At 40.7% G+C, this 8,323-nt stretch overlaps 1 pseudogene; it reads right to left on the bottom strand.

Moving 5' to 3' along the window:
• Positions 1 to 7,772: 7,772 nt before the first annotated feature.
• LOC132483127 (HIG1 domain family member 2A-like) lies at positions 7,773 to 8,092 on the bottom strand (annotated as a pseudogene).
• Positions 8,093 to 8,323: the final 231 nt, after the last annotated feature.

Genomic DNA, 8,323 nt, shown 5'->3' with positions numbered 1-8,323 from the left:
GTGTTCTGGTGGATGAGGCTGGATCTTTTCTTTCTGGTGGGCAGGTCCACTTCTGGTGGTGTGCTTTGGGGTGTCTGTGGCCTTATAATGATTTTAGGCAGCCTCTGTGCTAATGGATGAGGTTGCGTTCCTGTCTTCCTAGTTGTTTGGCGTAGGGTATCCAGCACTGCAGCTTGCTGGTCATTGAGTGGAGCTGGGTCTTGATGTTGAGATGGAGATTTCTGGGAGATTTTCACCATTGGATATTTCATGGAGCTGGGAGGTCTCTTGTGGACCAGTGTCCTGAACCTGGTTCTCCCACCTCAGAGGCTCAGCTCTGATGCCTGGCTGGAGCTCCATGAGCCTGTTTTCCACATGGCTCAGAATAAAAGAGAGAAAAAAAAAGAAGATAAAATAAAATAAAATAGTTATTAAATAAATAATAATTATTTAAAAAAATTTAAAAGAGAGTAATAAAAAAAAGAAAGAGAGCAACCAAATAAAAAAACAAATCCAGCAATGATGACAAGTGCTAAAAACTATACTAAAATAACAACAACAAACAAAAGCAAAAACAAAAAACGGACAGACAGATCCCTGGGACAAATGGTAAAAGCAAAGCTGTACAGACTAAATCACACACAGAAGCATACACATACATACTCACAAAAAGAGAAAAAGGGAAAAAAATATATATATATATCGTTGCTCCCAAAGTCCACCTCCTCAATTTGGGATGATTCGTTGTCTATGCAGGTATTCCACAGATGCAGTGTACCTCACGTTGCTTGTGAAGATTTATTGTGCTGCTCCTGAGGCTGCTGGGAGAAATTTCCCTTTGTCTTCTTTGTTGTCACAGCCCCAAAGGGGGTTCAGCTTTGGATTTGGACCTGCCTCTGCGTGTAGGTCGCCTCAGGGCATCTGTTCTTAGCTCAGATAGGATGGGTTAAAGGAGTAGCTGCTTTGGGGGCTCTGCCTCACTCAGGCCGGGGAGAGGGAGGGGTATGGATGCGGGGCAAGCCTGCGGCAGCAGAGGCCGGTGTGACATTGCACCAGCCTGAGGCACGCCGTGTGTTCTCCTGGGGAGGTTGTCTCTGGATCAAGGGACACTGGCAGTGGTGGGCTGCACAGGCTCCTGGCAGGGGAGGTGAGGATAGTGACCTGTTCTTGCACACAGTCTTCTTTGTGGCTGAAGCAGCAGCCTTAGCATCTCATGCCCATCTCTCGGGTCTGCACTGATAGCTTGCACCTGTCTGTGGAGCTCCTTTAAGTGGCGCTCTTAATCCCCTCTCCTCGAGCACCAGGAAACAAAGAGGCAAGGAAAAGTCTCTTGCCTTTTCGGCAGCTCCAGACTTTTTCCCCAACTCCCTCCCGGCTAGGTGTGGTGCACTAGCCCCCTTCAGGCTGTGTTCATGCAGCCAGCCCCAGTCCTCTCCCTGGGATCCAACCTCCGAAGCCCGAGCCTTAGCTCCCAGCCCCCATCTGTCCCAGCGGGTGAGCAGACAAGCCTCTCGGGCTGGTGATTGCTGGTCGGCACCGATCCTCTGTGCGGGAATCTCTCAGCTTTGCCCTCCGCAACCCTGTTGCTGTGTTCTCCTCGGTACTCCAAAGCTTCCCCCCTCCGCCATCCACAGTCTCCGCCCATGAAGGGGCTTCCTAGTGTGTGGAAACCTTTCCTCCTTCACAGCTCCTTCCCACTGGTGCAGGTCCTGTCCCTATTCTTTTGTCTCTGTTTTTTATTTTTTCTTTTGCCCTACCCAGGTATGTGGGGAGTTTCTTGCCTTTTGGGAGGTCTGAGGTCTTCTGCCAGCATTCAGTAGGTGTTCTGTAGGAGTTGTTCCACATGTAGATGTATTTCTGATGTATTTGTGGGGAGGAAGGTGATCTCCATGTCTTACTCTTCCACCATCTTGAAGCTCCTCACACGTATCTTTTTGAATTAGTGTTTTTTACCATATGCCAGTACCATGCAAGGTGCTGACATTTTGTGATGAGCAAAAGAGACTTTGTTTTTTTGCCTACATTGAGTTTGTTGTGACATTGATGTGGAGACCCATTTGTTAATCCCCCATGAATATATAATTACCAAACAATCAGTGCTAAATGGGTAAGGACCAAGATTCCATGTCATTGTGTAACTAAGCAGACCTAACCTGTCCACTCTGGAGGCTCAGGAATGGCTTCTTTATGGAAGTGCTATCTGAAGGGAGATTAGAAAGTTTCAGAGGAATTAATGGGAATTTGTGAGGGTGGACATTCCAGGTGGAGGACAGAGTCTGTGTGAAGGTCCTGAGGTCGGAGGAGTGATCAACAGAAAAAAAAAGAGACCAGAGAGGTTGAGCAACAGCCAGCCAAAGGCAGAGTGGTCAGAGATGGGGGAAAAGAGAGCAGAGATCAGATCCTTCATGAGTCTTTTTTTCCTGTGCTTCTGAGACTGTGTAATGTGGCAACTTGGATGCAACCAATTGCAATCTCCAGCAGCATGTTTTATTTATAAAATATTCTACTGAAACATCTGCTTTGAACTCCTCAAATATTCACATTCATGTTGTTGATATCTGGAGCTCCTCCATTTTCTTGTGCATTTCCCACAATTTAAACTCATGAGATAAATAAATGTCTAGTAAATGTTCCTGTTATTTACGGGCAGTAATGTTCTAATGTCCAGGCAAGGAAGGCTCTGCCCTGGTCTTCTGATCTGGCCTTCTTCCTGCCATTCCTCCCCTAAGGGGAAAAAGACTGTGAGGCCAGGAATTGGTGCCAACTCAGGGCCTCACCCCTACTCCCTTCTGGATTTTTCTTTGTGTACATGGGAGCCTTAATTCCCTGCCCAAACAACACCAGTTAACTTTGGCTTAAGTTTTATTCCAAAATAATACATGCTTATTGAAAATATAAAACATTTAAAAAAGTAAACATAAAATATCTTTATAGTCCCACCAACCAAAGACAGACACTGTCAACATTTTAGGATAGTTTTACCTAGGATTACCTTATGCTTTATAAAACAATACTGGATAGTTGAGTTTATACCCTATACAATCCCTGTTTTAGTTTCCAGTTAATATTATAACATGAAGGTTTCCTATACTATTCAAAACAATGATCACAAAGTAAACCATAATTTATTTAATCATTTATTATTTGGTTTTCAAGGTGTTTCCTTGCTTAACTCATTAATTATTTGCCCTTATAATTGTCACAGCATTAAGCATCTATCTGTGTGCTTAAATGTTGTACACATGTCAGTTTATTTCCTTAGGCTAAATTTCTAGAAGTTAAATTGTATGAACCTTTTTAAGGCCTTTGAAATATATTGCCTACTTACTTTTAGAAAGTTTATGTCCTTTTCTGTTCTAAACAACAGATTATGAGTATGCTGTGTGTTGATTTCCTCACATTTTCCCTAAAGTTGAGTGGTATCACTGGAAAAAATTCTGCTAATCTGACAGTTATAGAGGTATTGTTTGTGTGTGTATGTGTGCATTATCAGTTCATAGTTCTTTATGTATGGAGATGTTGCTGTTTGTTGTGACAATATCTGTGGGCTCTTTATATGGAAATGATATTTTTAACTCTGATATTTTCTGTGACTATTATCTCCTAGTTTGTTTTTTGCCTTCTTATTTTGGTCAGTTTAATTGACACACAAAATTTAAAATGTTTATGTAATTAAATATATTTATCTTTTATACTGTAATTTTCCCATTGCTTTTAAGCTTAATGATCCTTCCCTGTGCAGAAATCAAATTACATTCAGCAATACTTATTTTTGTTGCATACAACTTTTGCAGTTAAATGTTTAGTCCACATGGGGTGTACTATGTGTACATACTCTATGTACACACATAAAGTGTGTATATAGAGTGTACACACTGTGTACATTTCAGTGTATGATAAAAACCTAATTTGATCACACATTGATTTCCTCCCAGTAGCTCTCCAGTTGTCTATTGGTCAAGCAAGTTATCTTTGCCCCCTTGGTTTATGATGTCTCTCTTTTATCAGTTATAAAACACTGAATCAGGCTATCTATTTTGTTTCATTAACCTATTTATTTTTGGACCAGTGTAAGAGTTTAAATTGTAGTAGTGTTAAAATATGTCTATATTGCCCAATTACACTATTAGTTGGAAGAACTATGTCAATGGTTGTGTATCTGAGAGAGCACTAGGAATGGAAAAAAAGCTACTCCTCATGTCCCAGTTGCTCTAAATGCACAATAAGCTCCTTGAAGGAAGCCACTAGATTTTATATGTGTTTGGACTCTGTCCATAGGGTCAAGCAAAATGCTATCTATACTGTGCAAGCTCAAATGATATTGTCTACTGTCTGCCTGGTCAAATACCAGCAGGAGAGTTGATTTCAGCAGCCATTTCCAGAGAGTGTATCAAAGTTCTGCTTTCAAAGCTTGCCAAGGCAATGAAGAGTGGACACATGGAACCAAAGGCTTCTGGCTTTTTGTCTGTCTGGTCATACTTTCTTCTCTGTGAGAGGCATCTACTGTTCTTCTGTGCTAAGCTATTAAGTAAGGAAACTGATGAGATTTTCCTTTTACTTTCTTTGAATGTAGGATGGGTTATAAATATGTCCACATGAGCTATGGATAAAGTATGGCAGGAGACGTTAGAATGAAGCATAATTGGATTGATGGGAGCTTTGTGATGCATTTTAAAGTTTTACCTGTGGAGTCACAAGTAGAGCCCTCTTTAAACTTCTCGTAATTAGAAACAGTGATAGCTATCAAACAAGTATTAATTAGAAACGACCCTGAGAAATCATCTAGTTCAACTCCTTTGTAGAGTAAGGAGAAAGAGAGAGATCCAAAGAAGCTAAGATCTGTTTTCATGGTTGCACAGTTAATTAATTAGTACAGATATCTTGTAACTCCTCTTTCAGTCCTCTTCTTATAGTACCCTGACTTCATTAGTTAAAATGACAGTGACAATTTGAGCAATCCCAGAACCTCTAAAACTTATCTTTCTAATAACACATAGGTGGAGAACTTGTATTTGGAAAATTCCTGGTGAATTGCAGTGGGCCTCTTAAGAATTTTCCCATTTTTAATCTCTCTCCCCAATCCCAAGAAACTAGGCCATAGAATCATCAATTCATTGGAATTTAATAGTTTTTCTTTTTTCTTGTGCTTTGAGAGCAGAATCTCTTAAAACCCAACTCTAAACTCAGGCATGTGATGTGCTTTCTGATGTCACTTTTAACACAAAAGCCAAAAGTTACCAAACCATCTCAGAATTATTGCCTTTGATACAGTGTTATAATACAGTGTTTTCACTCCCAACACTGTGAATCATATGTACTTTCATCCATTACCTGAAACTTTATTTTTAATATTTCCATCCTTCATGATAAGAAGAAACAGTTGTTTAAGTTAAAAAGTAAAATGCAAATATGAGTCAAGAAAAATCCATATGATTTTGAAGTGGGCAGGGGAGTATTGGAATCCATTTTTTTCTTGTTTATTCTCAAGAGTGATCACTTTTTCAGGATACCGAAAAACCCCCTCAGAAAGCAAATAGCAAAAGCATGTCTAATTCATGGACCATAACCATCATATAATTTAAATTAACAACGCCATTACTGATTAAAGAAACAGGCTCTGCGTTATCTAGCTGTGTATGTCCAACCTTCTGTTATCATGAAATCAGATATTAGATTTTCTTTTTGAGAAGATTTTTTTGTGCTAAATTGCTTGGTGAAGATTTGTTTTTGTGTTTCTCATAAAGAAATTCAGCGAGTTAGAATGTTCCATGGATAAATGGGGAGCTTAGGTCTCCAAAGGTCTCTTCTTTATTTTTTTAGTATTAATGAAAGAAATCAAAGGAGGTCATAAAGACAACTCTTATTATCAGAATGTTCTTCATGATTTTGAACATACTAGAGAAAGAATTCTTGATGTGGCAACATCAAAGCTTAAACTAGTAGGACTTATTGTATTGGCTGGAAGATGATACAATTCCTTTTTCTCTTTAGAAAAGGAAAGCTTTGACTATTGCCTAATGGGTTGTATAAATGCTGTCTTTTGTGCTTTGAGTCTGTTATTGCATCTGCATTTTATGAAAAACTCATATTTTGGGTTTCACAGATGGACTCATTTGAATTAGGTATGCTGAAAAGAGTTTTTCCAAATTGTATTATGTAAAAGGCTAATGCAGCAGACTTGACTCAAAATTTTCTGGAACAATTAGGCCCCCCAAAAAAAAACAAAACAAAACAAAAAAAAAAAAACAAAGATTCTTAGGATGAAGAAATAGTTGTGGTGAAGAACACCCAGAGCTCCCTCAGGTGGGAGGGGCAGAGTCCTTCCAGGAAAGGCATGGTTCTTACCTCAAAATAGGTCCATGAAAAAAGGCCATTGTCTTTCTCACTGACTGACCCAAATTTCTCCGTGCAAAGCAAATAGCTTATGAAATTTGCTTTTAATTTTCAAATGAAATGCATTTGAGTCAGCATCCCAACATACCGAAAAACAGAAAGGAGTTTCATGACATTGAGTGCACTTAGTGCACATTTGCTGCAAAAATTTCATGGAATGGTGTCAATTGCTTCAGAAGAGAAACAGTTTTAAAGAAGAAAAAAGACCCTCAGATATTTTTAGGACTTCCTTTAAAAAGTATGTGGAAAAGTGGACAAAGTGACCCTAGGATCCTGGTGAAAATTTGTCTTTAAAAGTAGATGTCAAAACTTCTTAGCTTTCTTCTGTTTTTTCACTTGGAAGAGTATAATTCTTGTTGTAGTACACAATTCCTGTGAACATATATTTGAAAGAAACATAAAATCTTTGAGGAAGCAATGTACTCAGAAAGGAAAAAGTATAGGGGGGTATTGGGTGGATGGGATGAGGGAGGAAAGAAAAGCTGAATGGGGTAAAAAGAATAGTTTCTAATATACCTCAAGATCCAACTTAAAAAGCAGTTTAGGAAAAAAATAATTAAGAATTGGTCATTTTTTAGACTATTTTTTTCTATTCTGGGCAAGAGAAGTAATGGGAACATGGGATATTATGATTATTTCTTTCTACCTCTCTCTTCCTCTCTCCAACCTGGCCCCTATCTGCCCTTCCTCCCCCCCTTCCTTCCTTCCTTCCTTTCTTCCTTTCTTCCTTCCTTCCCTCCTTTCCTCCTTCCCTCTTTTCCCTTTTTCTACCATAACAAACTGAGGAAAGGACATCATCAAGGAAGGGCATATAGGTGGACCTATGAAAAGCAAATTGAGTTACAGTTGCTCTTTGGTATTAAGAAAGAGGTGCTTAGCCTGAAGACCCCTCAGCAATCTAAGGTTGAGATTTTGGTGGTTTATGAATTCCCAAAATTGTCAACATGTGCCTATTTTCATTTTTTAAGGGATAGAGTGAGTTGTCATCTTTCATCAGATTCTCCAGAGGTTCCATGGCCTAGAAAAGTGTAAGAACCACTAATATACAGCATTTGAAGCAAAAGCAATAGTTAGACACTATTATAATTTTTAAATGTTATTTTGGTATACTATGGTTTTCTTTCTTTTTTTCCTTTTTTTTTTTTTTTTTACAAGTGGATCAGAGTTAATTAAGTAGGGAGTGGAGAAGGTGCAGCACAACTAAAAATATGAAACACTCAAACTGAACCGAACCTGAGATTCCTGGAAAAAATCTGTCGGTTACACAATTGGCTACTTCTGACACCACTTATACAGGGGCTTGTCAGGGTAGATGAGGGAATAATGCCAGTGGTAGGACCGGTGGTTGCTCCTGGAGCTGGGAACGATCTCTGCGGAGCTTTCAAGGCCAGGCCACCAACTCAGGGTCGAGATTTCAGAGTGGATGCAACCAGACCCGCCAGGATGGCTACGACCATGAAGCCCTGGGGGCAATTCGGGTGGGCATCATGAGCTGGGAGTGCTGGCTCTGACCCTGGTGGAAGCAGTAGAGGCCATAGGTAAGGGCGGCCGCTGTGCCCAGGCAGCCTATAGGTACCATTGGGTTCTCACGGGTCTTGCGAAGAAACATTTCCTTGAAGCTTTCTGAAGTGCTGTGTACACTGGGGCTCAAGCCCTCAATGACTGGGGGCTGCGATGGTTCAAAGGGTGCCTCTGGAGTGACAGGGCCAGGAGTCGCCATGTTTCAGGGTACAGCAGTAGGAGAAAATCAGGACGCTAATATGGTTTTCTTTTTTTTTTTTTTGTGGTATGCGGGCCTCTCACTGTTGTGGCCTCCCCCGTTGCGGAGCACAGGCTCCGGACGCGCAGGCTCCGGACGCGCAGGCTCAGCGGCCATGGCTCACGGGCCCAGCCGCTCCGCGGCATATGGGATCCTCCCAGACCGGGGCACGAACCCGTATCCCCTGCATCG

Source organism: Mesoplodon densirostris, chromosome 1 (genome assembly GCF_025265405.1).
Source record: "Mesoplodon densirostris isolate mMesDen1 chromosome 1, mMesDen1 primary haplotype, whole genome shotgun sequence".
Lineage (NCBI taxonomy): Eukaryota > Metazoa > Chordata > Mammalia > Artiodactyla > Ziphiidae > Mesoplodon > Mesoplodon densirostris.
Note: the sequence above shows the minus strand (reverse complement) of the source record. Positions and strands in the feature narration are given on the sequence as shown.